General features: G+C 77.3%; 23 non-coding genes across 23 annotated transcripts; all 23 read left to right on the forward strand.

The window, feature by feature from the left end:
* The first annotated feature begins 406 nt into the window (after positions 1-406).
* Positions 407-525, forward strand: LOC148090219 (5S ribosomal RNA). The gene has a single exon (XR_015713940.1). It is a non-coding gene; the product is annotated as a 5S ribosomal RNA (ribosomal RNA).
* A 1,002-nt stretch (positions 526-1,527) lies between these two features.
* On the forward strand, positions 1,528-1,646 carry LOC148090220 (5S ribosomal RNA). Its single transcript, XR_015713896.1, has one exon. It is a non-coding gene; the product is annotated as a 5S ribosomal RNA (ribosomal RNA).
* Positions 1,647-2,657: 1,011 nt separating this feature from the next.
* LOC148090221 (5S ribosomal RNA) lies at positions 2,658-2,776 on the forward strand. Its single transcript, XR_015713944.1, has one exon. It is a non-coding gene; the product is annotated as a 5S ribosomal RNA (ribosomal RNA).
* A 1,003-nt stretch (positions 2,777-3,779) lies between these two features.
* LOC148090222 (5S ribosomal RNA) lies at positions 3,780-3,898 on the forward strand. The gene has a single exon (XR_015713909.1). It is a non-coding gene; the product is annotated as a 5S ribosomal RNA (ribosomal RNA).
* Positions 3,899-4,907: 1,009 nt separating this feature from the next.
* LOC148090223 (5S ribosomal RNA) lies at positions 4,908-5,026 on the forward strand. The gene has a single exon (XR_015713924.1). It is a non-coding gene; the product is annotated as a 5S ribosomal RNA (ribosomal RNA).
* A 1,009-nt stretch (positions 5,027-6,035) lies between these two features.
* Positions 6,036-6,154, forward strand: LOC148090224 (5S ribosomal RNA). Its single transcript, XR_015713935.1, has one exon. It is a non-coding gene; the product is annotated as a 5S ribosomal RNA (ribosomal RNA).
* Positions 6,155-7,156: 1,002 nt separating this feature from the next.
* LOC148090225 (5S ribosomal RNA) lies at positions 7,157-7,275 on the forward strand. Its single transcript, XR_015713946.1, has one exon. It is a non-coding gene; the product is annotated as a 5S ribosomal RNA (ribosomal RNA).
* Positions 7,276-8,284: 1,009 nt separating this feature from the next.
* On the forward strand, positions 8,285-8,403 carry LOC148090226 (5S ribosomal RNA). Its single transcript, XR_015713910.1, has one exon. It is a non-coding gene; the product is annotated as a 5S ribosomal RNA (ribosomal RNA).
* Positions 8,404-9,406: 1,003 nt separating this feature from the next.
* On the forward strand, positions 9,407-9,525 carry LOC148090227 (5S ribosomal RNA). The gene has a single exon (XR_015713957.1). It is a non-coding gene; the product is annotated as a 5S ribosomal RNA (ribosomal RNA).
* A 1,008-nt stretch (positions 9,526-10,533) lies between these two features.
* On the forward strand, positions 10,534-10,652 carry LOC148090228 (5S ribosomal RNA). Its single transcript, XR_015713902.1, has one exon. It is a non-coding gene; the product is annotated as a 5S ribosomal RNA (ribosomal RNA).
* A 996-nt stretch (positions 10,653-11,648) lies between these two features.
* LOC148090229 (5S ribosomal RNA) lies at positions 11,649-11,767 on the forward strand. The gene has a single exon (XR_015713913.1). It is a non-coding gene; the product is annotated as a 5S ribosomal RNA (ribosomal RNA).
* Positions 11,768-12,777: 1,010 nt separating this feature from the next.
* On the forward strand, positions 12,778-12,896 carry LOC148090230 (5S ribosomal RNA). The gene has a single exon (XR_015713916.1). It is a non-coding gene; the product is annotated as a 5S ribosomal RNA (ribosomal RNA).
* A 1,011-nt stretch (positions 12,897-13,907) lies between these two features.
* LOC148090231 (5S ribosomal RNA) lies at positions 13,908-14,026 on the forward strand. The gene has a single exon (XR_015713906.1). It is a non-coding gene; the product is annotated as a 5S ribosomal RNA (ribosomal RNA).
* A 1,001-nt stretch (positions 14,027-15,027) lies between these two features.
* On the forward strand, positions 15,028-15,146 carry LOC148090232 (5S ribosomal RNA). The gene has a single exon (XR_015713941.1). It is a non-coding gene; the product is annotated as a 5S ribosomal RNA (ribosomal RNA).
* Positions 15,147-16,154: 1,008 nt separating this feature from the next.
* On the forward strand, positions 16,155-16,273 carry LOC148090233 (5S ribosomal RNA). The gene has a single exon (XR_015713945.1). It is a non-coding gene; the product is annotated as a 5S ribosomal RNA (ribosomal RNA).
* Positions 16,274-17,280: 1,007 nt separating this feature from the next.
* LOC148090234 (5S ribosomal RNA) lies at positions 17,281-17,399 on the forward strand. The gene has a single exon (XR_015713907.1). It is a non-coding gene; the product is annotated as a 5S ribosomal RNA (ribosomal RNA).
* Positions 17,400-18,408: 1,009 nt separating this feature from the next.
* On the forward strand, positions 18,409-18,527 carry LOC148090235 (5S ribosomal RNA). Its single transcript, XR_015713947.1, has one exon. It is a non-coding gene; the product is annotated as a 5S ribosomal RNA (ribosomal RNA).
* Positions 18,528-19,531: 1,004 nt separating this feature from the next.
* On the forward strand, positions 19,532-19,650 carry LOC148090236 (5S ribosomal RNA). Its single transcript, XR_015713948.1, has one exon. It is a non-coding gene; the product is annotated as a 5S ribosomal RNA (ribosomal RNA).
* A 1,004-nt stretch (positions 19,651-20,654) lies between these two features.
* LOC148090237 (5S ribosomal RNA) lies at positions 20,655-20,773 on the forward strand. The gene has a single exon (XR_015713911.1). It is a non-coding gene; the product is annotated as a 5S ribosomal RNA (ribosomal RNA).
* A 1,008-nt stretch (positions 20,774-21,781) lies between these two features.
* LOC148090238 (5S ribosomal RNA) lies at positions 21,782-21,900 on the forward strand. The gene has a single exon (XR_015713917.1). It is a non-coding gene; the product is annotated as a 5S ribosomal RNA (ribosomal RNA).
* A 1,008-nt stretch (positions 21,901-22,908) lies between these two features.
* On the forward strand, positions 22,909-23,027 carry LOC148090239 (5S ribosomal RNA). The gene has a single exon (XR_015713918.1). It is a non-coding gene; the product is annotated as a 5S ribosomal RNA (ribosomal RNA).
* A 999-nt stretch (positions 23,028-24,026) lies between these two features.
* Positions 24,027-24,145, forward strand: LOC148090240 (5S ribosomal RNA). Its single transcript, XR_015713942.1, has one exon. It is a non-coding gene; the product is annotated as a 5S ribosomal RNA (ribosomal RNA).
* A 1,008-nt stretch (positions 24,146-25,153) lies between these two features.
* Positions 25,154-25,272, forward strand: LOC148090241 (5S ribosomal RNA). Its single transcript, XR_015713949.1, has one exon. It is a non-coding gene; the product is annotated as a 5S ribosomal RNA (ribosomal RNA).
* The last annotated feature ends 535 nt before the right edge of the window (positions 25,273-25,807 follow it).

The following is a 25,807-nucleotide window of genomic DNA, read 5'->3' on the forward strand; positions in this document are numbered from 1 at the left end:
ACCCGGCAGGGGGCCCAGGCAACGCCGCGCACCCCCCACCCCACCCCCCCGGCGGCTTGCGGGGGGGGCCCGGGAGGCCGGGGGCGGTCCCCGCCCTCCGCCACCCGCAAGGGGGCCGCGTCCGGAGCGGGTGGGGAGGGCACCCCCTTGGGCGCCCCCCAGGGCGTCCCTCCCGCAAAAGCGCTGTCGTCGTCGTCGTCCCCCCCCCCCCCCGCCCCCCGCACCGTCCCTGGGCTCGGGAAGGGAAGCGCGCGCCGCCCCGGCAGGGCCCCGCACCGCGGGGGTCTCCGGGGTCCCGGGGAGGCGCGCGGCAGGCGGCGCGGGCGCAGCCGGGGCGTGCGGGGGCCCGGGGGCCGCGGAGGGGAGCAGGCGCGGGCTCTTGGGGCGCCGGGAGGCCGCCTCCAGCGTCTACGGCCATACCACCCTGAACGCGCCCGATCTCGTCTGATCTCGGAAGCTAAGCAGGGTCGGGCCTGGTTAGTACTTGGATGGGAGACCGCCTGGGAATACCGGGTGCTGTAGGCTTTTTCTTTGGCCCTCTCTCTCCTTTTCCTTCCTTGCTCTCTTTCCTTTCTCGGCCGCCCCGTGCCGGGCGGCCCGCCGAGCGCCAGCGCGCCCGCGCCCGGGGCCCGCTGCGCGCTCAGGCCGCCCCGGCCTGTCCTGCCCGCCAGATGTTTCCACGGTCCCCGGGGCAGGGCCCCGGGACCCGCCGCCCGCCGAGCCGAAGGCGACCGCTCCCCTCCCCCCGCCGCAAGCGCCCCGACGCCGCCGGCCCCAAGCCTCCCAGCCCCGGCCGTCTCCCGCCCTTGCCAGAGACCCCCGTGGGCTGTCCCAGGAGCAGGCGGCCCCCGGCGCGTTTCGTGCGCCTGGAGAAGGCGTCTGGGAGGGGCGGGGCGTGCGAGGCGACGTCCGGTGGCATCCTCTGGGAACCCGGCTCCCGGATGGGAGCCCCGGCCCCACCATCACTGAAGGGCGCCTCCCGGGATCCACAGGGCACGCCCAGACGGCGTGGCGCCCCGTCGGACCGCGCTATGCCGAGGAAAACCGCAGAGTCCCCCTTGGGGGACCCGGTGCCCCGAAAGGCGGGGAACGGCGTGATCCCGCGCGCCGCCCGCCGCGGAGGCACCCGGCAGGGGGCCCAGGCAACGCCGCGCAACCCCCACCCCATCCCCCCGGCGGCTTGCGGGTGGCCCGGGAGGCCGGGGGCGGTCCCCGCCCTCCGCCACCCGCAAGGGGGCCGTGTCCGGAGCCGGTGGGGAGGGCACCCCCTAGGGCGCCCCCCAGGGCGTCCCTCCCGCAAAAGCGCTGTCGTCGTCGTCGTCCCCCCCCCCCCGCCCCCCGCACCGTCCCTGGGCTCGGGAAGGGAAGCGCGCGCCGCCCCGGCAGGGCCCCGCACCGCGGGGGTCTCCGGGGTCCCGGGGAGGCGCGCGGCAGGCGGCGCGGGCGCAGCCGGGGCGTGCGGGGGCCCGGGGGCCGCGGAGGCGGAGGAGGCGCGGGCTCTTGGGGCGCCGGGAGGCCGCCTCCAGCGTCTACGGCCATACCACCCTGAACGCGCCCGATCTCGTCTGATCTCGGAAGCTAAGCAGGGTCGGGCCTGGTTAGTACTTGGATGGGAGACCGCCTGGGAATACCGGGTGCCGTAGGCTTTTTCTTTGGCCCTCTCTCTCCTTTTCCTTCCTTGCTCTCTTTCCTTTCTCGGCCGCCCCGTGCCGGGCGGCCCGCCGAGCGCCAGCGCGCCCGCGCCCGGGGCCCGCTGCGCGCTCCAGGCCGCCCCGGCCTGTCCTGCCCGCCAGATGTTTCCACGGCCCCCGGGGCGGGGCCCCGGGACCCGCCGCCCGCCGAGCGGAAGGCGACCGCTCCCCTCCCCCCGCCGCAAGCGCCCCGACGCCGCCGGCCCCAAGCCTCCCAGCCCCGGCCGTCTCCCGCCCTTGCCAGAGACCCCCGTGGGCTGTCCCAGGAGCAGGCGGCCCCGGCGCGTTTCGTGCGCCTGGAGAAGGCGTCTGGGAGGGGCGGGGCGTGCGAGGCGACGTCCGGTGGCATCCTCTGGGAACCCGGCTCCCGGATGGGAGCCCCGGCCCCACCATCACTGAAGGGCGCCTCCCGGGATCCACAGGGCACGCCCAGACGGCGTGGCGCCCCGTCGGACCGCGCTATGCCGGGGAAGACCGCAGAGTCCCCCTTGGGGGACCCGGTGCCCCGAAAGGCGGGGAACGGCGCGATCCCGCAAGCCGCCTACAGGGGAGGCACCCGGCCGGGGGCCCAGGCAACGCCGCGCCCCCCCCACCCCCCACCCCCCCCATCCCGAGGCGGCTTGCGGGTGGCCCGGGAGGCCGGGGGCGGTCCCCGCCCTCCGCCACCCGCAAGGGGGCCGCGTCCGGAGCGGGTGGGGAGGGCACCCCCTTGGGCGCCCCCCAGGGCGTCCCTCCCGCAAAAGCGCTGTGGTTCCCCTACCCCCCCCGCCCCCCCCCCCCGCACCGTCCCTGGGCTCGGGAAGGGAAGCGCGCGCCGCCCCGGCAGGGCCCCGCACCGCAGCGGTCTCCGGGGGCCCGGGGAGGCGCGCGGCAGGCGGCACGGGCGCAGCCGGGGCGTGCGGGGGCCCGGGGACCGCGGAGGGGAGCAGGCGCAGGCTCTTGGGGCGCCAGGAGGCCGCCTCCAGCGTCTACGGCCATACCACCCTGAACGCGCCCGATCTCGTCTGATCTCGGAAGCTAAGCAGGGTCGGGCCTGGTTAGTACTTGGATGGGAGACCGCCTGGGAATACCGGGTGCCATAGGCTTTTTCTTTGGCCCTCTCTCTCCTTTTCCTTCCTTGCTCTCTTTCCTTTCTCGGCCGCCCCGTGCCGGGCGGCCCGCCGAGCCCCAGCACGCCCGCGCCAGGGACCCGCTGCGCGATCCAAGCCGCCCCGGCCTGTCCTGCCCGCCAGATGTTTCCACGGCCCCCGGGGCGGGGCCCCGGGCCCCGCCGCCCGCCCAGCGCAACGCGGCCGCTCCGCTGCCCACGACGCCGCCGGCCCCAAGCCTCCCAGCCCCAGCCGTCTCCCGCCCTTGGCAGAGACCCCCGTGGGCTGTCCCAGGAGCAGGCGGCCCGGGCGCGTTTGGTGCGCCTGGAGAAGGTGTGTGGGAGGGGCGGGGGGGGGGGGCGTGCGAGGCGACGTCCGGTGGCATCCTCTGGGAACCCGGCTCCCGGATGGGAGCCCCGGCCCCACCATCACTGAAGGGCGCCTCCCGGGATCCACAGGGCACGCCGAGACGGCGTGGCGCCCCGTCGGACCGCGCTATGCCGGGGAAGACCGCAGAGTCCCCCTTGGGGGACCCGGTGCCCCGAAAGGCGGGGAACGGCGCGATCCCGCAAGCCGCCCACAGGGGAGGCACCCGGCAGGGGGCCCAGGCAACTCCGCGCCCCCCGCAACTCCCACCCCCCCATCCCGAGGCGGCTTCCGGGTGGCCCGGGAGGCCGGGGGCGGTCCCCGCCCTCCGCCACCCGCAAGGGGGCCGCGTCCGGAGCGGGTGGGGAGGGCACCCCCTTGGGCGCCCCCCAGGGCGTCCCTCCCGCAAAAGCGCTGTCGTCGTCGTCGTCCCCCCCCCCGCCCCCCGCACCGTCCCTGGGCTCGGGAAGGGAAGCGCGCGCCGCCCCGGCAGGGCCCCGCACCGCGGGGGTCTCCGGGGTCCCGGGGAGGCGCGCGGCAGGCGGCGCGGGCGCAGCCGGGGCGTGCGGGGGCCCGGGGGCCGCGGAGGCGGAGGAGGCGCGGGCTCTTGGGGCGCCGGGAGGCCGCCTCCAGCGTCTACGGCCATACCACCCTGAACGCGCCCGATCTCGTCTGATCTCGGAAGCTAAGCAGGGTCGGGCCTGGTTATTACTTGGATGGGAGACCGCCTGGGAATACCGGGTGCCTTAGGCTTTTTCTTTGGCCCTCTCTCTCCTTTTCCTTCCTTGCTCTCTTTCCTTTCTCGGCCGCCCCGTGCCGGGCGGCCCGCCGAGCGCCAGCGCGCCCGCGCCCGGGACCCGCTGCGCGCTCAGGCCGCCCCGGCCTGTCCTGCCCGCCAGATGTTTCCACGGCCCCCGGGGCGGGGCCCCGGGACCCGCCGCCCGCCGAGCCGAAGGCGACCGCTCCCCTCCCCCCGCCGCAAGCGCCCCGACGCCGCCGGCCCCAAGCCTCCCAGCCCCGGCCGTCTCCCGCCCTTGCCAGAGACCCCCGTGGGCTGTCCCAGGAGCAGGCGGCCCCGGCGCGTTTCCTGCGCCTGGAGAAGGCGTCTGGGAGGGGCGGGGCGTGCGAGGCGACGTCCGGTGGCATCCTCTGGGAACCCGGCTCCCGGATGGGAGCCCCGGCCCCACCATCACTGAAGGGCGCCTCCCGGGATCCACAGGGCACGCCCAGACGGCGTGGCGCCCCGTCGGACGGCGCTATGCCGGGGAAGACCGCAGAGTCCCCCTTGGGGGACCCGGTGCCCCGAAAGGCGGGGAACGGCGCGATCCCGCAAGCCGCCTACAGGGGAGGCACCCGGCCGGGGGCCCAGGCAACGCCGCGCCCCCCCCACCCCCCACCCCCCCCCATCCCGAGGCGGCTTGCGGGGGGCCCGGGAGGCCGGGGGCGGTCCCCGCCCTCCGCCACCCGCAAGGGGGCCGCGTCCGGAGCGGGTGGGGAGGGCACCCCCTTGGGCGCCCCCCAGGGCGTCCCTCCCGCAAAAGCGCTGTGGTTCCCCTACCCCCCCGCCCCCCCCCCCGCACCGTCCCTGGGCTCGGGAAGGGAAGCGCGCGCCGCCCCGGCAGGGCCCCGCACCGCAGCGGTCTCCGGGGGCCCGGGGAGGCGCGCGGCAGGCGGCGCGGGCGCAGCCGGGGCGTGCGGGGGCCCGGGGACCGCGGAGGGGAGCAGGCGCAGGCTCTTGGGGCGCCGGGAGGCCGCCTCCAGCGTCTACGGCCATACCACCCTGAACGCGCCCGATCTCGTCTGATCTCGGAAGCTAAGCAGGGTCGGGCCTGGTTAGTACTTGGATGGGAGACCGCCTGGGAATACCGGGTGCCGTAGGCTTTTTCTTTGGCCCTCTCTCTCCTTTTCCTTCCTTGCTCTCTTTCCTTTCTCGGCCGCCCCGTGCCGGGCGGCCCGCCGAGCCCCAGCGCGCCCGCGCCCGGGGCCCGCTGCGCGCTCCAGGCCGCCCCGGCCTGTCCTGCCCGCCAGATGATTCCACGGCCCCCGGGGCGGGGCCCCGGGACCCGCCGCCCGCCGAGCGGAAGGCGACCGCTCCCCTCCCCCCGCCGCAAGCGCCCCGACGCCGCCGGCCCCAAGCCTCCCAGCCCCGGCCGTCTCCCGCCCTTGCCAGAGACCCCCGTGGGCTGTCCCAGGAGCAGGCGGCCCCGGCGCGTTTCGTGCGCCTGGAGAAGGAGTCTGGGAGGGGCGGGGCGTGCGAGGCGACGTCCGGTGGCATCCTCTGGGAACCCGGCTCCCGGATGGGAGCCCCGGCCCCACCATCACTGAAGGGCGCCTCCCGGGATCCACAGGGCACGCCGAGACGGCGTGGCGCCCCGTCGGACCGCGCTATGCCGGGGAAGACCGCAGAGTCCCCCTTGGGGGACCCGGTGCCCCGAAAGGCGGGGAACGGCGCGATCCCGCAAGCCGCCCACAGGGGAGGCACCCGGCAGGGGGCCCAGGCAACTCCGCGCCCCCCGCAACTCCCACCCCCCCATCCCGAGGCGGCTTGCGGGTGGCCCGGGAGGCCGGGGGCGGTCCCCGCCCTCCGCCACCCGCAAGGGGGCCGCGTCCGGAGCGGGTGGGGAGGGCACCCCCTTGGGCGCCCCCCAGGGCGTCCCTCCCGCAAAAGCGCTGTGGTTCCCCTACCCCCCCGCCCCCCCCCCCGCACCGTCCCTGGGCTCGGGAAGGGAAGCGCGCGCCGCCCCGGCAGGGCCCCGCACCGCGGGGGTCTCCGGGGTCCCGGGGAGGCGCGCGGCAGGCGGCGCGGGCGCAGCCGGGGCGTGCGGGGGCCCGGGGGCCGCGGAGGCGGAGGAGGCGCGGGCTCTTGGGGCGCCGGGAGGCCGCCTCCAGCGTCTACGGCCATACCACCCTGAACGCGCCCGATCTCGTCTGATCTCGGAAGCTAAGCAGGGTCGGGCCTGGTTAGTACTTGGATGGGAGACCGCCTGGGAATACCGGGTGCCGTAGGCTTTTTCTTTGGCCCTCTCTCTCCTTTTCCTTCCTTGCTCTCTTTCCTTTCTCGGCCGCCCCGTGCCGGGCGGCCCGCCGAGCGCCAGCGCGCCCGCGCCCGGGACCCGCTGCGCGCTCAGGCCGCCCCGGCCTGTCCTGCCCGCCAGATGTTTCCACGGCCCCCGGGGCAGGGCCCCGGGACCCGCCGCCCGCCGAGCCGAAGGCGACCGCTCCCCTCCCACCGCCGCAAGCGCCCCGACGCCGCCGGCCCCAAGCCTCCCAGCCCCGGCCGTCTCTCGCCCTTGCCAGAGACCCCCGTGGGCTGTCCCAGGAGCAGGCGGCCCCCGGCGCGTTTCGTGCGCCTGGAGAAGGCGTCTGGGAGGGGCGGGGCGTGCGAGGCGACGTCCGGTGGCATCCTCTGGGAACCCGGCTCCCGGATGGGAGCCCCGGCCCCACCATCACTGAAGGGCGCCTCCCGGGATCCACAGGGCACGCCCAGACGGCGTGGCGCCCCGTCGGACCGCGCTATGCCGGGGAAGACCGCAGAGTCCCCCTTGGGGGACCCGGTGCCCCGAAAGGCGGGGAACGGCGTGATCCCGCGCGCCGCCCGCCGCGGAGGCACCCGGCAGGGGGCCCAGGCAACGCCGCGCAACCCCCACCCCATCCCCCCGGCGGCTTGCGGGTGGCCCGGGAGGCCGGGGGCGGTCCCCGCCCTCCGCCACCCGCAAGGGGGCCGTGTCCGGAGCCGGTGGGGAGGGCACCCCCTAGGGCGCCCCCCAGGGCGTCCCTCCCGCAAAAGCGCTGTCGTCGTCGTCGTCCCCCCCCCCCCGCCCCCCGCACCGTCCCTGGGCTCGGGAAGGGAAGCGCGCGCCGCCCCGGCAGGGCCCCGCACCGCGGGGGTCTCCGGGGTCCCGGGGAGGCGCGCGGCAGGCGGCGCGGGCGCAGCCGGGGCGTGCGGGGGCCCGGGGGCCGCGGAGGCGGAGGAGGCGCGGGCTCTTGGGGCGCCGGGAGGCCGCCTCCAGCGTCTACGGCCATACCACCCTGAACGCGCCCGATCTCGTCTGATCTCGGAAGCTAAGCAGGGTCGGGCCTGGTTAGTACTTGGATGGGAGACCGCCTGGGAATACCGGGTGCCGTAGGCTTTTTCTTTGGCCCTCTCTCTCCTTTTCCTTCCTTGCTCTCTTTCCTTTCTCGGCCGCCCCGTGCCGGGCGGCCCGCCGAGCGCCAGCGCGCCCGCGCCCGGGGCCCGCTGCGCGCTCCAGGCCGCCCCGGCCTGTCCTGCCCGCCAGATGTTTCCACGGCCCCCGGGGCGGGGCCCCGGGACCCGCCGCCCGCCGAGCGGAAGGCGACCGCTCCCCTCCCCCCGCCGCAAGCGCCCCGACGCCGCCGGCCCCAAGCCTCCCAGCCCCGGCCGTCTCCCGCCCTTGCCAGAGACCCCCGTGGGCTGTCCCAGGAGCAGGCGGCCCCGGCGCGTTTCGTGCGCCTGGAGAAGGCGTCTGGGAGGGGCGGGGCGTGCGAGGCGACGTCCGGTGGCATCCTCTGGGAACCCGGCTCCCGGATGGGAGCCCCGGCCCCACCATCACTGAAGGGCGCCTCCCGGGATCCACAGGGCACGCCGAGACGGCGTGGCGCCCCGTCGGACCGCGCTATGCCGGGGAAGACCGCAGAGTCCCCCTTGGGGGACCCGGTGCCCCGAAAGGCGGTCAACGGCGCGATCCCGCAAGCCGCCCACAGGGGAGGCACCCGGCAGGGGGCCCAGGCAACTCCGCGCCCCCCGCAACTCCCACCCCCCCATCCCGAGGCGGCTTGCGGGTGGCCCGGGAGGCCGGGGGCGGTCCCCGCCCTCCGCCACCCGCAAGGGGGCCGCGTCCGGAGCGGGTGGGGAGGGCACCCCCTTGGGCGCCCCCCAGGGCGTCCCTCCCGCAAAAGCGCTGTCGTCGTCGTCGTCCCCCCCCCCGCCCCCCGCACCGTCCCTGGGCTCGGGAAGGGAAGCGCGCGCCGCCCCGGCAGGGCCCCGCACCGCGGGGGTCTCCGGGGTCCCGGGGAGGCGCGCGGCAGGCGGCGCGGGCGCAGCCGGGGCGTGCGGGGGCCCGGGGGCCGCGGAGGCGGAGGAGGCGCGGGCTCTTGGGGCGCCGGGAGGCCGCCTCCAGCGTCTACGGCCATACCACCCTGAACGCGCCCGATCTCGTCTGATCTCGGAAGCTAAGCAGGGTCGGGCCTGGTTATTACTTGGATGGGAGACCGCCTGGGAATACCGGGTGCCTTAGGCTTTTTCTTTGGCCCTCTCTCTCCTTTTCCTTCCTTGCTCTCTTTCCTTTCTCGGCCGCCCCGTGCCGGGCGGCCCGCCGAGCGCCAGCGCGCCCGCGCCCGGGACCCGCTGCGCGCTCAGGCCGCCCCGGCCTGTCCTGCCCGCCAGATGTTTCCACGGCCCCCGGGGCGGGGCCCCGGGACCCGCCGCCCGCCGAGCCGAAGGCGACCGCTCCCCTCCCCCCGCCGCAAGCGCCCCGACGCCGCCGGCCCCAAGCCTCCCAGCCCCGGCCGTCTCCCGCCCTTGCCAGAGACCCCCGTGGGCTGTCCCAGGAGCAGGCGGCCCCGGCGCGTTTCCTGCGCCTGGAGAAGGCGTCTGGGAGGGGCGGGGCGTGCGAGGCGACGTCCGGTGGCATCCTCTGGGAACCCGGCTCCCGGATGGGAGCCCCGGCCCCACCATCACTGAAGGGCGCCTCCCGGGATCCACAGGGCACGCCCAGACGGCATGGCGCCCCGTCGGACATCGCTATGCCGGGGAAGACCGCAGAGTCCCCCTTGGGGGACCCGGTGCCCCGAAAGGCGGGGAACGGCGCGATCCCGCAAGCCGCCTACAGGGGAGGCACCCGGCCGGGGGCCCAGGCAACGCCGCGCCCCCCCCCCCCCCCCCCCATCCCGAGGCGGCTTGCGGGTGGCCCGGGAGGCCGGGGGCGGTCCCCGCCCTCCGCCACCCGCAAGGGGGCCGCGTCCGGAGCGGGTGGGGAGGGCACCCCCTTGGGCGCCCCCCAGGGCGTCCCTCCCGCAAAAGCGCTGTGGTTCCCCTACCCCCCCGCCCCCCCCCCCGCACCGTCCCTGGGCTCGGGAAGGGAAGCGCGCGCCGCCCCGGCAGGGCCCCGCACCGCAGCGGTCTCCGGGGGCCCGGGGAGGCGCGCGACAGGCGGCGCGGGCGCAGCCGGGGCGTGCGGGGGCCCGGGGACCGCGGAGGGGAGCAGGCGCAGGCTCTTGGGGCGCCGGGAGGCCGCCTCCAGCGTCTACGGCCATACCACCCTGAACGCGCCCGATCTCGTCTGATCTCGGAAGCTAAGCAGGGTCGGGCCTGGTTAGTACTTGGATGGGAGACCGCCTGGGAATACCGGGTGCCGTAGGCTTTTTCTTTGGCCCTCTCTCTCCTTTTCCTTCCTTGCTCTCTTTCCTTTCTCGGCCGCCCCGTGCCGGGCGGCCCGCCGAGCCCCAGCGCGCCCGCGCCCGGGGCCCGCTGCGCGCTCCAGGCCGCCCCGGCCTGTCCTGCCCGCCAGATGATTCCACGGCCCCCGGGGCGGGGCCCCGGGACCCGCCGCCCGCCGAGCGGAAGGCGACCGCTCCCCTCCCCCCGCCGCAAGCGCCCCGACGCCGCCGGCCCCAAGCCTCCCAGCCCCGGCCGTCTCCCGCCCTTGCCAGAGACCCCCGTGGGCTGTCCCAGGAGCAGGCGGCCCCGGCGCGTTTCGTGCGCCTGGAGAAGGAGTCTGGGAGGGGCGGGGCGTGCGAGGCGACGTCCGGTGGCATCCTCTGGGAACCCGGCTCCCGGATGGGAGCCCCGGCCCCACCATCACTGAAGGGCGCCTCCCGGGATCCACAGGGCACGCCGAGACGGCGTGGCGCCCCGTCGGACCGCGCTATGCCGGGGAAGACCGCAGAGTCCCCCTTGGGGGACCCGGTGCCCCGAAAGGCGGGGAACGGCGCGATCCCGCAAGCCGCCCACAGGGGAGGCACCCGGCAGGGGGCCCAGGCAACTCCGCGCCCCCCGCAACTCCCACCCCCCCATCCCGAGGCGGCTTGCGGGTGGCCCGGGAGGCCGGGGGCGGTCCCCGCCCTCCGCCACCCGCAAGGGGGCCGCGTCCGGAGCGGGTGGGGAGGGCACCCCCTTGGGCGCCCCCCAGGGCGTCCCTCCCGCAAAAGCGCTGGGGTTCCCCTACCCCCCCGCCCCCCCCCCCGCACCGTCCCTGGGCTCGGGAAGGGAAGCGCGCGCCGCCCCGGCAGGGCCCCGCACCTCAGCGGTCTCCGGGGGCCCGGGGAGGCGCGCGGCAGGCGGCGCGGGCGCAGCCGGGGCGTGCGGGGGCCCGGGGACCGCGGAGGGGAGCAGGCGCAGGCTCTTGGGGCGCCGGGAGGCCGCCTCCAGCGTCTACGGCCATACCACCCTGAACGCGCCCGATCTCGTCTGATCTCGGAAGCTAAGCAGGGTCGGGCCTGGTTAGTACTTGGATGGGAGACCGCCTGGGAATACCGGGTGCCGTAGGCTTTTTCTTTGGCCCTCTCTCTCCTTTTCCTTCCTTGCTCTCTTTCCTTTCTCGGCCGCCCGGTGCCGGGCGGCCCGCCGAGCCCCAGCACGCCCGCGCCCGGGGCCCGCTGCGCGCTCCAAGCCGCCCCGGCCTGTCCTGCCCGCCAGATGTTTCCACGGCCCCCGGGGCGGGGCCCCGGGCCCCGCCGCCCGCCCAGCGCAACGCGGCCGCTCCGCTGCCCACGACGCCGCCGGCCCCAAGCCTCCCAGCCCCAGCCGTCTCCCGCCCTTGGCAGAGACCCCCGTGGGCTGTCCCAGGAGCAGGCGGCCCGGGCGCGTTTCGTGCGACTGGAGAAGGCGTCTGGGAGGGGCGGGGCGTGCGAGGCGACGTCCGGTGGCATCCTCTGGGAACCCGGCTCCCGGATGGGAGCCCCGGCCCCACCATCACTGAAGGGCGCCTCCCGGGATCCACAGGGCACGCCCAGACGGCGTGGCGCCCCGTCGGACGGCGCTATGCCGGGGAAGACCGCAGAGTCCCCCTTGGGGGACCCGGTGCCCCGAAAGGCGGGGAACGGCGCGATCCCGCAAGCCGCCTACAGGGGAGGCACCCGGCCGGGGGCCCAGGCAACGCCGCGCCCCCCCCACCCCCCACCCCCCCCATCCCGAGGCGGCTTGCGGGGGGCCCGGGAGGCCGGGGGCGGTCCCCGCCCTCCGCCACCCGCAAGGGGGCCGCGTCCGGAGCGGGTGGGGAGGGCACCCCCTTGGGCGCCCCCCAGGGCGTCCCTCCCGCAAAAGCGCTGTGGTTCCCCTACCCCCCCGCCCCCCCCCCCGCACCGTCCCTGGGCTCGGGAAGGGAAGCGCGCGCCGCCCCGGCAGGGCCCCGCACCGCAGCGGTCTCCGGGGGCCCGGGGAGGCGCGCGGCAGGCGGCGCGGGCGCAGCCGGGGCGTGCGGGGGCCCGGGGGCCGCGGAGGCGGAGGAGGCGCGGGCTCTTGGGGCGCCGGGAGGCCGCCTCCAGCGTCTACGGCCATACCACCCTGAACGCGCCCGATCTCGTCTGATCTCGGAAGCTAAGCAGGGTCGGGCCTGGTTAGTACTTGGATGGGAGACCGCCTGGGAATACCGGGTGCCGTAGGCTTTTTCTTTGGCCCTCTCTCTCCTTTTCCTTCCTTGCTCTCTTTCCTTTCTCGGCCGCCCCGTGCCGGGCGGCCCGCCGAGCCCCAGCGCGCCCGCGCCCGGGGCCCGCTGCGCGCTCCAGGCCGCCCCGGCCTGTCCTGCCCGCCAGATGTTTCCACGGCCCCCGGGGCGGGGCCCCGGGACCCGCCGCCCGCCGAGCGGAAGGCGACCGCTCCCCTCCCCCCGCCGCAAGCGCCCCGACGCCGCCGGCCCCAAGCCTCCCAGCCCCGGCCGTCTCCCGCCCTTGCCAGAGACCCCCGTGGGCTGTCCCAGGAGCAGGCGGCCCCGGCGCGTTTCGTGCGCCTGGAGAAGGAGTCTGGGAGGGGCGGGGCGTGCGAGGCGACGTCCGGTGGCATCCTCTGGGAACCCGGCTCCCGGATGGGAGCCCCGGCCCCACCATCACTGAAGGGCGCCTCCCGGGATCCACAGGGCACGCCCAGACGGCGTGGCGCCCCGTCGGACGGCGCTATGCCGGGGAAGACCGCAGAGTCCCCCTTGGGGGACCCGGTGCCCCGAAAGGCGGGGAACGGCGCGATCCCGCAAGCCGCCTACAGGGGAGGCACCCGGCCGGGGGACCAGGCAACGCCGCGCCCCCCCCCACCCCACACCCCCCCCATCCCGAGGCGGCTTGCGGGGGGCCCGGGAGGCCGGGGGCGGTCCCCGCCCTCCGCCACCCGCAAGGGGGCCGCGTCCGGAGCGGGTGGGGAGGGCACCCCCTTGGGCGCCCCCGAGGGCGTCCCTCCCGCAAAAGCGCTGTGGTTCCCCTACCCCCCCGCCCCCCCCCCCGCACCGTCCCTGGGCTCGGGAAGGGAAGCGCGCGCCGCCCCGGCAGGGCCCCGCACCTCAGCGGTCTCCGGGGGCCCGGGGAGGCGCGCGGCAGGCGGCGCGGGCGCAGCCGGGGCGTGCGGGGGCCCGGGGACCGCGGAGGGGAGCAGGCGCAGGCTCTTGGGGCGCCGGGAGGCCGCCTCCAGCGTCTACGGCCATACCACCCTGAACGCGCCCGATCTCGTCTGATCTCGGAAGCTAAGCAGGGTCGGGCCTGGTTAGTACTTGGATGGGAGACCGCCTGGGAATACCGGGTGCCGTAGGCTTTTTCTTTGGCCCTCTCTCTCCTTTTCCTTCCTTGCTCTCTTTCCTTTCTCGGCCGCCCCCTGCCGGGCGGACCGCCGAGCCCCAGCACGCCCGCGCCCGGGACCCGCTGCGCGCTCCAAGCCGCCCCGGCCTGTCCTGCCCGCCAGATGTTTCCACGGCCCCCGGGGCGGGGCCCCGGGCCCCGCCGCCCGCCCAGCGCAACGCGGCCGCTCCGCTACCCACGACGCCGCCGGCCCCAAGCCTCCCAGCCCCAGCCGTCTCCCGCCCTTGGCAGAGACCCCCGTGGGCTGTCCCAGGAGCAGGCGGCCCGGGCGCGTTTGGTGCGCCTGGAGAAGGTGTCTGGGAGGGGCGGGAGGGGCGGGGCGTGCGAGGCGACGTCCGGTGGCATCCTCTGGGAACCCGGCTCCCGGATGGGAGCCCCGGCCCCACCATCACTGAAGGGCGCCTCCCGGGATCCACAGGGCACGCCGAGACGGCGTGGCGCCCCGTCGGACCGCGCTATGCCGGGGAAGACCGCAGAGTCCCCCTTGGGGGACCCGGTGCCCCGAAAGGCGGGGAACGGCGCGATCCCGCAAGCCGCCCACAGGGGAGGCACCCGGCAGGGGGCCCAGGCAACGCCGCGCCCCCCGCACCTCCCACCCCCCCATCCCGAGGCGGCTTGCGGGTGGCCCGGGAGGCCGGGGGCGGTCCCCGCCCTCCGCCACCCGCAAGGGGGCCGCGTCCGGAGCGGGTGGGGAGGGCACCCCCTTGGGCGCTCCCCAGGGCGTCCCTCCCGCAAAAGCGCTGTCGTCGTCGTCGTCCCCCCCCCCCCCCCCCGCCCCCCGCACCGTCCCTGGGCTCGGGAAGGGAAGCGCGCGCCGCCCCGGCAGGGCCCCGCACCGCGGGGGTCTCCGGGGTCCCGGGGAGGCGCGCGGCAGGCGGCGCGGGCGCAGCCGGGGCGTGCGGGGGCCCGGGGGCCGCGGAGGCGGAGGAGGCGCGGGCTCTTGGGGCGCCGGGAGGCCGCCTCCAGCGTCTACGGCCATACCACCCTGAACGCGCCCGATCTCGTCTGATCTCGGAAGCTAAGCAGGGTCGGGCCTGGTTAGTACTTGGATGGGAGACCGCCTGGGAATACCGGGTGCCTTAGGCTTTTTCTTTGGCCCTCTCTCTCCTTTTCCTTCCTTGCTCTCTTTCCTTTCTCGGCCGCCCCGTGCCGGGCGGCCCGCCGAGCGCCAGCGCGCCCGCGCCCGGGACCCGCTGCGCGCTCCAGGCCGCCCCGGCCTGTCCTGCCCGCCAGATGTTTCCACGGCCCCCGGGGAAGGGCCCCGGGACCCGCCGCCCGCCGAGCCGAAGGCGACCGCTCCCCTCCCCCCGCCGCAAGCGCCCCGACGCCGCCGGCCCCAAGCCTCCCAGCCCCGGCCGTCTCCCGCCCTTGCCAGAGACCCCCGTGGGCTGTCCCAGGAGCAGGCGGCCCCCGGCGCGTTTCGTGCGCCTGGAGAAGGCGTCTGGGAGGGGCGGGGCGTGCGAGGCGACGTCCGGTGGCATCCTCTGGGAACCCGGCTCCCGGATGGGAGCCCCGGCCCCACCATCACTGAAGGGCGCCTCCCGGGATCCACAGGGCACGCCCAGACGGCGTGGCGCCCCGTCGGACCGCGCTATGCCGGGGAAGACCGCAGAGTCCCCCTTGGGGGACCCGGTGCCCCGAAAGGCGGGGAACGGCGTGATCCCGCGCGCCGCCCGCCGCGGAGGCACCCGGCAGGGGGCCCAGGCAACGCCGCGCAACCCCCACCCCATCCCCCCGGCGGCTTGCGGGTGGCCGGGGAGGCCGGGGGCGGTCCCCGCCCTCCGCCACCCGCAAGGGGGCCGCGTCCGGAGCGGGTGGGGAGGGCACCCCCTTGGGCGCCCCCCAGGGCGTCCCTCCCGCAAAAGCGCTGTCGTCGTCGTCGTCCCCCCCCCCGCCCCCCGCACCGTCCCTGGGCTCGGGAAGGGAAGCGCGCGCCGCCCCGGCAGGGCCCCGAACCGCGGGGGTCTCCGGGGTCCCCGGGAGGCGCGCGGCAGGCGGCGCGGGCGCAGCCGGGGCGTGCGGGGGCCCGGGGGCCGCGGAGGCGGAGGAGGCGCGGGCTCTTGGGGCGCCGGGAGGCCGCCTCCAGCGTCTACGGCCATACCACCCTGAACGCGCCCGATCTCGTCTGATCTCGGAAGCTAAGCAGGGTCGGGCCTGGTTAGTACTTGGATGGGAGACCGCCCGGGAATACCGGGTGCCGTAGGCTTTTTCTTTGGCCCTCTCTCTCCTTTTCCTTCCTTGCTCTCTTTCCTTTCTCGGCCGCCCCGAGCCTGGCGGCCCGCCGAGCCCCAGCGCGCCCGCGCCCGGGGCCCGCTGCGCGCTCCAGGCCGCCCCGGCCTGTCCTGCCCGCCAGATGTTTCCACGGCCCCCGGGGCGGGGCCCCGGGACCCGCCGCCCGCCGAGCGGAAGGCGACCGCTCCCCTCCCCCCGCCGCAAGCGCCCCGACGCCGCCGGCCCCAAGCCTCCCAGCCCCGGCCGTCTCCCGCCCTTGCCAGAGACCCCCGTGGGCTGTCCCAGGAGCAGGCGGCCCCGGCGCGTTTCGTGCGCCTGGAGAAGGAGTCTGGGAGGGGCGGGGCGTGCGAGGCGAAGTCCGGTGGCATCCTCTGGGAACCCGGCTCCCGGATGGGAGCCCCGGCCCCACCATCACTGAAGGGCGCCTCCCGGGATCCACAGGGCACGCCGAGACGGCGTGGCGCCCCGTCGGACGGCGCTATGCCGGGGAAGACCGCAGAGTCCCCCTTGGGGGACCCGGTGCCCCGAAAGGCGGGGAACGGCGCGATCCCGCAAGCCGCCTACAGGGGAGGCACCCGGCCGGGGGCCCAGGCAACGCCGCGCCCCCCCCACCCCCCACCCCCCCCATCCCGAGGCGGCTTGCGGGGGGTCCGGGAGGCCGGGGGCGGTCCCCGCCCTCCGCCACCCGCAAGGGGGCCGCGTCCGGAGCGGGTGGGGAGGGCACCCCCTTGGGCGCCCCCCAGGGCGTCCCTCCCGCAAAAGCGCTGTGGTTCCCCTACCCCCCCGCCCCCCCCCCGCACCGTCCCTGGGCTCGGGAAGGGAAGCGCGCGCCGCCCCGGCAGGGCCCCGCACGGCAGCGGTCTCCGGGGGCCCGGGGCGGCGCGCGGCAGGCGGCGCGGGCGCAGCCGGGGCGTGCGGGGGCCCGGGGGCCGCGGAGGGGAGCAGGCGCGGGCTCTTGGGGCGCCGGGAGGCCGCCTCCAGCGTCTACGGCCATACCACCCTGAACGCGCCCGATCTCGTCTGATCTCGGAAGCTAAGCAGGGTCGGGCCTGGTTAGTACTTGGATGGGAGACCGCCTGGGAATACCGGGTGCCATAGGCTTTTTCTTTGGCCCTCTCTCTCCTTTTCCTTCCTTGCTCTCTTTCCTTTCTCGGCCGCCCCGTGCCGGGCGGACCGCCGAGCCCCAGCACGCCCGCGCCAGGGACCCGCTGCGCGCTCCAAGCCGCCCCGGCCTGTCCTGCCCGCCAGATGTTTCCACGGCCCCCGGGGCGGGGCCCCGGGCCCCGCCGCCCGCCCAGCGCAACGCGGCCGCTCCGCTGCCCACGACGCCGCCGGCCCCAAGCCTCCCAGCCCCAGCCGTCTCCCGCCCTTGGCAGAGACCCCCGTGGGCTGTCCCAGGAGCAGGCGGCCCGGGCGCGTTTGGTGCGCCTGGAGAAGGTGTCTGGGAGGGGCGGGAGGGGCGGGGCGTGCGAGGCGACGTCCGGTGGCATCCTCTGGGAACCCGGCTCCCGGATGGGAGCCCCGGCCCCACCATCACTGAAGGGCGCCTCCCGGGATCCACAGGGCACGCCCAGACGGCGTGGCGCCCCGTCGGACCGCGCTATGCCGGGGAAGACCGCAGAGTCCCCCTTGGGGGACCCGGTGCCCCGAAAGGCGGGGAACGGCGCGATCCCGCGCGCCGCCCGCCGCGGAGGCACCCGGCAGGGGGCCCAGGCAACGCCGCGCCCCCCGCACCTCCCACCCCCCCATCCCGAGGCGGCTTGCGGGTGGCCCGGGAGGCCGGGGGCGGTCCCCGCCCTCCGCCACCCGCAAGGGGGCCGCGTCCGGAGCGGGTGGGGAGGGCACCCCCTTGGGCGCTCCCCAGGGCGTCCCTCACGCAAAAGCGCTGTCGTCGTCGTCGTCCCCCCCCCCCCCGCCCCCCGCACCGTCCCTGGGCTCGGGAAGGGAAGCGCGCGCCGCCCCGGCAGGGCCCCGCACCGCGGGGGTCTCCGGGGTCCCGGGGAGGCGCGCGGCAGGCGGCGCGGGCGCAGCCGGGGCGTGCGGGGGCCCGGGGGCCGCGGAGGCGGAGGAGGCGCGGGCTCTTGGGGCGCCGGGAGGCCGCCTCCAGCGTCTACGGCCATACCACCCTGAACGCGCCCGATCTCGTCTGATCTCGGAAGCTAAGCAGGGTCGGGCCTGGTTAGTACTTGGATGGGAGACCGCCTGGGAATACCGGGTGCCTTAGGCTTTTTCTTTGGCCCTCTCTCTCCTTTTCCTTCCTTGCTCTCTTTCCTTTCTCGGCCGCCCCGTGCCGGGCGGCCCGCCGAGCGCCAGCGCGCCCGCGCCCGGGACCCGCTGCGCGCTCAGGCCGCCCCGGCCTGTCCTGCCCGCCAGATGTTTCCACGGCCACCGGGGAAGGGCCCCGGGACCCGCCGCCCGCCGAGCCGAAGGCGACCGCTCCCCTCCCCCCGCCGCAAGCGCCCCGACGCCGCCGGCCCCAAGCCTCCCAGCCCCGGCCGTCTCCCGCCCTTGCCAGAGACCCCCGTGGGCTGTCCCAGGAGCAGGCGGCCCCCGGCGCGTTTCGTGCGCCTGGAGAAGGCGTCTGGGAGGGGCGGGGCGTGCGAGGCGACGTCCGGTGGCATCCTCTGGGAACCCGGCTCCCGGATGGGAGCCCCGGCCCCACCATCACTGAAGGGCGCCTCCCGGGATCCACAGGGCACGCCCAGACGGCGTGGCGCCCCGTCGGACCGCGCTATGCCGGGGAAGACCGCAGAGTCCCCCTTGGGGGACCCGGTGCCCCGAAAGGCGGGGAACGGCGTGATCCCGCGCGCCGCCCGCCGCGGAGGCACCCGGCAGGGGGCCCAGGCAACGCCGCGCCCCCCCCACCCCCCACCCCCCCCATCCCGAGGCGGCTTGCGGGGGTTCCGGGAGGCCGGGGGCGGTCCCCGCCCTCCGCCACCCGCAAGGGGGCCGCGTCCGGAGCGGGTGGGGAGGGCACCCCCTTGGGCGCCCCCCAGGGCGTCCCTCCCGCAAAAGCGCTGTGGTTCCCCTACCCCCCCGCCCCCCCCCCCGCACCGTCCCTGGGCTCGGGAAGGGAAGCGCGCGCCGCCCCGGCAGGGCCCCGCACGGCAGCGGTCTCCGGGGGCCCGGGGCGGCGCGCGGCAGGCGGCGCGGGCGCAGCCGGGGCGTGCGGGGGCCCGGGGGCCGCGGAGGGGAGCAGGCGCGGGCTCTTGGGGCGCCGGGAGGCCGCCTCCAGCGTCTACGGCCATACCACCCTGAACGCGCCCGATCTCGTCTGATCTCGGAAGCTAAGCAGGGTCGGGCCTGGTTAGTACTTGGATGGGAGACCGCCTGGGAATACCGGGTGCCATAGGCTTTTTCTTTGGCCCTCTCTCTCCTTTTCCTTCCTTGCTCTCTTTCCTTTCTCGGCCGCCCCCTGCCGGGCGGACCGCCGAGCCCCAGCACGCCCGCGCCAGGGACCCGCTGCGCGCTCCAAGCCGCCCCGGCCTGTCCTGCCCGCCAGATGTTTCCACGGCCCCCGGGGCGGGGCCCCGGGCCCCGCCGCCCGCCCAGCACAACGCGGCCGCTCCGCTGCCCACGACGCCGCCGGCCCCAAGCCTCCCAGCCCCAGCCGTCTCCCGCCCTTGGCAGAGACCCCCGTGGGCTGTCCCAGGAGCAGGCGGCCCGGGCGCGTTTGGTGCGCCTGGAGAAGGTGTCTGGGAGGGGCGGGAGGGGCGGGGCGTGCGAGGCGACGTCCGGTGGCATCCTCTGGGAACCCGGCTCCCGGATGGGAGCCCCGGCCCCACCATCACTGAAGGGCGCCTCCCGGGATCCACAGGGCACGCCGAGACGGCGTGGCGCCCCGTCGGACCGCGCTATGCCGGGGAAGACCGCAGAGTCCCCCTTGGGGGACCCGGTGCCCCGAAAGGCGGGGAACGGCGCGATCCCGCAAGCCGCCCACAGGGGAGGCACCCGGCAGGGGGCCCAGGCAACGCCGCGCCCCCCGCAACTCCCACCCCCCCATCCCGAGGCGGCTTGCGGGTGGCCCGGGAGGCCGGGGGCGGTCCCCGCCCTCCGCCACCCGCAAGGGGGCCGCGTCCGGAGCGGGTGGGGAGGGCACCCCCTTGGGCGCCCCCCAGGGCGTCCCTCCCGCAAAAGCGCTGTCGTCGTCGTCGTCCCCCCCCCCGCCCCCCGCACCGTCCCTGGGCTCGGGAAGGGAAGCGCGCGCCGCCCCGGCAGGGCCCCGCACCGCGGGGGTCTCCGGGGTCCCGGGGAGGCGCGCGGCAGGCGGCGCGGGCGCAGCCGGGGCGTGCGGGGGCCCGGGGGCCGCGGAGGCGGAGGAGGCGCGGGCTCTTGGGGCGCCGGGAGGCCGCCTCCAGCGTCTACGGCCATACCACCCTGAACGCGCCCGATCTCGTCTGATCTCGGAAGCTAAGCAGGGTCGGGCCTGGTTAGTACTTGGATGGGAGACCGCCTGGGAATACCGGGTGCCATAGGCTTTTTCTTTGGCCCTCTCTCTCCTTTTCCTTCCTTGCTCTCTTTCCTTTCTCGGCCGCCCCCTGCCGGGCGGACCGCCGAGCCCCAGCACGCCCGCGCCAGGGACTCGCTGCGCGCTCCAAGCCGCCCGGGCCTGTCCTGCCCGCCAGATGTTTCCACGGCCCCCGGGGCGGGGCCCCGGGCCCCGCCGCCGGCCCAGCGCAACGCGGCCGCTCCGCTGCCCACGACGCCGCCGGCCCCAAGCCTCCCAGCCCCAGCCGTCTCCCGCCCTTGGCAGAGACCCCCGTGGGCTGTCCCAGGAGCAGGCGGCCCGGGCGCGTTTGGTGCGCCTGGAGAAGGTGTCTGGGAGGGGCGGGAGGGGCGGGGCGTGCGAGGCGACGTCCGGTGGCATCCTCTGGGAACCCGGCTCCCGGATGGGAGCCCCGGCCCCACCATCACTGAAGGGCGCCTCCCGGGATCCACAGGGCACGCCGAGACGGCGTGGCGCCCCGTCGGACCGCGCTATGCCGGGGAAGACCGCAGAGTCCCCCTTGGGGGACCCGGTGCCCCGAAAGGCGGGGAACGGCGCGATCCCGCAAGCCGCCCACAGGGGAGGCACCCGGCAGGGGGCCCAGGCAACTCCGCGCCCCCCGCACCTCCCACCCCCCCATCCCGAGGCGGCTTGCGGGTGGCCCGGGAGGCCGGGGGCGGTCCCCGCCCTCCGCCACCCGCAAGGGGGCCGCGTCCGGAGCGGGTGGGGAGGGCACCCCCTTGGGCGCCCCCCAGGGCGTCCCTCCCGCAAAAGCGCTGTCGTCGTCGTCGTCCCCCCCCCCGCCCCCCGCACCGTCCCTGGGCTCGGGAAGGGAAGCGCGCGCCGCCCCGGCAGGGCCCCGCACCGCGGGGGTCTCCGGGGTCCCGGGGAGGCGCGCGGCAGGCGGCGCGGGCGCAGCCGGGGCGTGCGGGAGCCCGGGGGCCGCGGAGGCGGAGGAGGCGCGGGCTCTTGGGGCGCCGGGAGGCCGCCTCCAGCGTCTACGGCCATACCACCCTGAACGCGCCCGATCTCGTCTGATCTCGGAAGCTAAGCAGGGTCGGGCCTGGTTATTACTTGGATGGGAGACCGCCTGGGAATACCGGGTGCCTTAGGCTTTTTCTTTGGCCCTCTCTCTCCTTTTCCTTCCTTGCTCTCTTTCCTTTCTCGGCCGCCCCGTGCCGGGCGGCCCGCCGAGCGCCAGCGCGCCCGCGCCCGGGACCCGCTGCGCGCTCAGGCCGCCCCGGCCTGTCCTGCCCGCCAGATGTTTCCACGGCCCCCGGGGCGGGGCCCCGGGACCCGCCGCCCGCCGAGCCGAAGGCGACCGCTCCCCTCCCCCCGCCGCAAGCGCCCCGACGCCGCCGGCCCCAAGCCTCCCAGCCCCGGCCGTCTCCCGCCCTTGCCAGAGACCCCCGTGGGCTGTCCCAGGAGCAGGCGGCCCCGGCGCGTTTCCTGCGCCTGGAGAAGGCGTCTGGGAGGGGCGGGGCGTGCGAGGCGACGTCCGGTGGCATCCTCTGGGAACCCGGCTCCCGGATGGGAGCCCCGGCCCCACCATCACTGAAGGGCGCCTCCCGGGATCCACAGGGCACGCCCAGACGGCGTGGCGCCCCGTCGGACGGCGCTATGCCGGGGAAGACCGCAGAGTCCCCCTTGGGGGACCCGGTGCCCCGAAAGGCGGGGAACGGCGCGATCCCGCAAGCCGCCTACAGGGGAGGCACCCGGCCGGGGGCCCAGGCAACGCCGCGCCCCCCCCACCCCCCCACCCCCCCCATCCCGAGGCGGCTTGCGGGGGGCCCGGGAGGCCGGGGGCGGTCCCCGCCCTCCGCCACCCGCAAGGGGGCCGCGTCCGGAGCGGGTGGGGAGGGCACCCCCTTGGGCGCCCCCCAGGGCGTCCCTCCCGCAAAAGCGCTGTGGTTCCCCTACCCCCCCGCCCCCCCCCCGCACCGTCCCTGGGCTCGGGAAGGGAAGCGCGCGCCGCCCCGGCAGGGCCCCGCACCGCAGCGGTCTCCGGGGGCCCGGGGAGGCGCGCGGCAGGCGGCGCGGGCGCAGCCGGGGCGTGCGGGGGCCCGGGGACCGCGGAGGGGAGCAGGCGCAGGCTCTTGGGGCGCCGGGAGGCCGCCTCCAGCGTCTACGGCCATACCACCCTGAACGCGCCCGATCTCGTCTGATCTCGGAAGCTAAGCAGGGTCGGGCCTGGTTAGTACTTGGATGGGAGACCGCCTGGGAATACCGGGTGCCGTAGGCTTTTTCTTTGGCCCTCTCTCTCCTTTTCCTTCCTTGCTCTCTTTCCTTTCTCGGCCGCCCCGTGCCGGGCGGCCCGCCGAGCCCCAGCGCGCCCGCGCCCGGGGCCCGCTGCGCGCTCCAGGCCGCCCCGGCCTGTCCTGCCCGCCAGATGATTCCACGGCCCCCGGGGCGGGGCCCCGGGACCCGCCGCCCGCCGAGCGGAAGGCGACCGCTCCCCTCCCCCCGCCGCAAGCGCCCCGACGCCGCCGGCCCCAAGCCTCCCAGCCCCGGCCGTCTCCCGCCCTTGCCAGAGACCCCCGTGGGCTGTCCCAGGAGCAGGCGGCCCCGGCGCGTTTCGTGCGCCTGGAGAAGGAGTCTGGGAGGGGCGGGGCGTGCGAGGCGACGTCCGGTGGCATCCTCTGGGAACCCGGCTCCCGGATGGGAGCCCCGGCCCCACCATCACTGAAGGGCGCCTCCCGGGATCCACAGGGCACGCCGAGACGGCGTGGCGCCCCGTCGGACCGCGCTATGCCGGGGAAGACCGCAGAGTCCCCCTTGGGGGACCCGGTGCCCCGAAAGGCGGGGAACGGCGCGATCCCGCAAGCCGCCCACAGGGGAGGCACCCGGCAGGGGGCCCAGGCAACTCCGCGCCCCCCGCAACTCCCACCCCCCCATCCCGAGGCGGCTTGCGGGTGGCCCGGGAGGCCGGGGGCGGTCCCCGCCCTCCGCCACCCGCAAGGGGGCCGCGTCCGGAGCGGGTGGGGAGGGCACCCCCTTGGGCGCCCCCCAGGGCGTCCCTCCCGCAAAAGCGCTGTGGTTCCCCTACCCCCCCGCCCCCCCCCCGCACCGTCCCTGGGCTCGGGAAGGGAAGCGCGCGCCGCCCCGGCAGGGCCCCGCACCGCGGGGGTCTCCGGGGGCCCGGGGAGGCGCGCGGCAGGCGGCGCGGGCGCAGCCGGGGCGTGCGGGGGCCCGGGGGCCGCGGAGGCGGAGGAGGCGCGGGCTCTTGGGGCGCCGGGAGGCCGCCTCCAGCGTCTACGGCCATACCACCCTGAACGCGCCCGATCTCGTCTGATCTCGGAAGCTAAGCAGGGTCGGGCCTGGTTAGTACTTGGATGGGAGACCGCCTGGGAATACCGGGTGCCGTAGGCTTTTTCTTTGGCCCTCTCTCTCCTTTTCCTTCCTTGCTCTCTTTCCTTTCTCGGCCGCCCCGTGCCGGGCGGCCCGCCGAGCGCCAGCGCGCCCGCGCCCGGGACCCGCTGCGCGCTCAGGCCGCCCCGGCCTGTCCTGCCCGCCAGATGTTTCCACGGCCCCCGGGGCAGGGCCCCGGGACCCGCCGCCCGCCGAGCCGAAGGCGACCGCTCCCCTCCCCCCGCCGCAAGCGCCCCGACGCCGCCGGCCCCAAGCCTCCCAGCCCCGGCCGTCTCCCGCCCTTGCCAGAGACCCCCGTGGGCTGTCCCAGGAGCAGGCGGCCCCGGCGCGTTTCGTGCGCCTGGAGAAGGCGTCTGGGAGGGGCGGGGCGTGCGAGGCGACGTCCGGTGGCATCCTCTGGGAACCCGGCTCCCGGATGGGAGCCCCGGCCCCACCATCACTGAAGGGCGCCTCCCGGGATCCACAGGGCACGCCCAGACGGCGTGGCGCCCCGTCGGACCGCGCTATGCCGGGGAAGACCGCAGAGTCCCCCTTGGGGGACCCGGTGCCCCGAAAGGCGGGGAACGGCGTGATCCCGCGCGCCGCCCGCCGCGGAGGCACCCGGCAGGGGGCCCAGGCAACGCCGCGCAACCCCCACCCCATCCCCCCGGCGGCTTGCGGGTGGCCCGGGAGGCCGGGGGCGGTCCCCGCCCTCCGCCACCCGCAAGGGGGCCGTGTCCGGAGCCGGTGGGGAGGGCACCCCCTAGGGCGCCCCCCAGGGCGTCCCTCCCGCAAAAGCGCTGTCGTCGTCGTCGTCCCCCCCCCCGCCCCCCGCACCGTCCCTGGGCTCGGGAAGGGAAGCGCGCGCCGCCCCGGCAGGGCCCCGAACCGCGGGGGTCTCCGGGGTCCCGGGGAGGCGCGCGGCAGGCGGCGCGGGCGCAGCCGGGGCGTGCGGGGGCCCGGGGGCCGCGGAGGCGGAGGAGGCGCGGGCTCTTGGGGCGCCGGGAGGCCGCCTCCAGCGTCTACGGCCATACCACCCTGAACGCGCCCGATCTCGTCTGATCTCGGAAGCTAAGCAGGGTCGGGCCTGGTTAGTACTTGGATGGGAGACCGCCCGGGAATACCGGGTGCCGTAGGCTTTTTCTTTGGCCCTCTCTCTCCTTTTCCTTCCTTGCTCTCTTTCCTTTCTCGGCCGCCCCGAGCCTGGCGGCCCGCCGAGCCCCAGCGCGCCCGCGCCCGGGGCCCGCTGCGCGCTCCAGGCCGCCCCGGCCTGTCCTGCCCGCCAGATGTTTCCACGGCCCCCGGGGCGGGGCCCCGGGACCCGCCGCCCGCCGAGCGGAAGGCGACCGCTCCCCTCCCCCCGCCGCAAGCGCCCCGACGCCGCCGGCCCCAAGCCTCCCAGCCCCGGCCGTCTCCCGCCCTTGCCAGAGACCCCCGTGGGCTGTCCCAGGAGCAGGCGGCCCCGGCGCGTTTCGTGCGCCTGGAGAAGGAGTCTGGGAGGGGCGGGGCGTGCGAGGCGAAGTCCGGTGGCATCCTCTGGGAACCCGGCTCCCGGATGGGAGCCCCGGCCCCACCATCACTGAAGGGCGCCTCCCGGGATCCACAGGGCACGCCGAGACGGCGTGGCGCCCCGTCGGACGGCGCTATGCCGGGGAAGACCGCAGAGTCCCCCTTGGGGGACCCGGTGCCCCGAAAGGCGGGGAACGGCGCGATCCCGCAAGCCGCCTACAGGGGAGGCACCCGGCCGGGAGCCCAGGCAACGCCGCGCCCCCCCCACCCCCCACCCCCCCCATCCCGAGGCGGCTTGCGGGGGGTCCGGGAGGCCGGGGGCGGTCCCCGCCCTCCGCCACCCGCAAGGGGGCCGCGTCCGGAGCGGGTGGGGAGGGCACCCCCTTGGGCGCCCCCCAGGGCGTCCCTCCCGCAAAAGCGCTGTGGTTCCCCTACCCCCCCGCCCCCCCCCCGCACCGTCCCTGGGCTCGGGAAGGGAAGCGCGCGCCGCCCCGGCAGGGCCCCGCACGGCAGCGGTCTCCGGGGGCCCGGGGCGGCGCGCGGCAGGCGGCGCGGGCGCAGCCGGGGCGTGCGGGGGCCCGGGGGCCGCGGAGGGGAGCAGGCGCGGGCTCTTGGGGCGCCGGGAGGCCGCCTCCAGCGTCTACGGCCATACCACCCTGAACGCGCCCGATCTCGTCTGATCTCGGAAGCTAAGCAGGGTCGGGCCTGGTTAGTACTTGGATGGGAGACCGCCTGGGAATACCGGGTGCCATAGGCTTTTTCTTTGGCCCTCTCTCTCCTTTTCCTTCCTTGCTCTCTTTCCTTTCTCGGCCGCCCCCTGCCGGGCGGACCGCCGAGCCCCAGCACGCCCGCGCCAGGGACCCGCTGCGCGCTCCAAGCCGCCCCGGCCTGTCCTGCCCGCCAGATGTTTCCACGGCCCCCGGGGCGGGGCCCCGGGCCCCGCCGCCCGCCCAGCACAACGCGGCCGCTCCGCTGCCCACGACGCCGCCGGCCCCAAGCCTCCCAGCCCCAGCCGTCTCCCGCCCTTGGCAGAGACCCCCGTGGGCTGTCCCAGGAGCAGGCGGCCCGGGCGCGTTTGGTGCGCCTGGAGAAGGTGTCTGGGAGGGGCGGGAGGGGCGGGGCGTGCGAGGCGACGTCCGGTGGCATCCTCTGGGAACCCGGCTCCCGGATGGGAGCCCCGGCCCCACCATCACTGAAGGGCGCCTCCCGGGATCCACAGGGCACGCCGAGACGGCGTGGCGCCCCGTCGGACCGCGCTATGCCGGGGAAGACCGCAGAGTCCCCCTTGGGGG

Source organism: Miniopterus natalensis, unplaced genomic scaffold (assembly GCF_054644295.1).
Source record: "Miniopterus natalensis isolate mMinNat1 unplaced genomic scaffold, mMinNat1.hap1 Scaffold_75, whole genome shotgun sequence".
NCBI lineage: Eukaryota > Metazoa > Chordata > Mammalia > Chiroptera > Miniopteridae > Miniopterus > Miniopterus natalensis.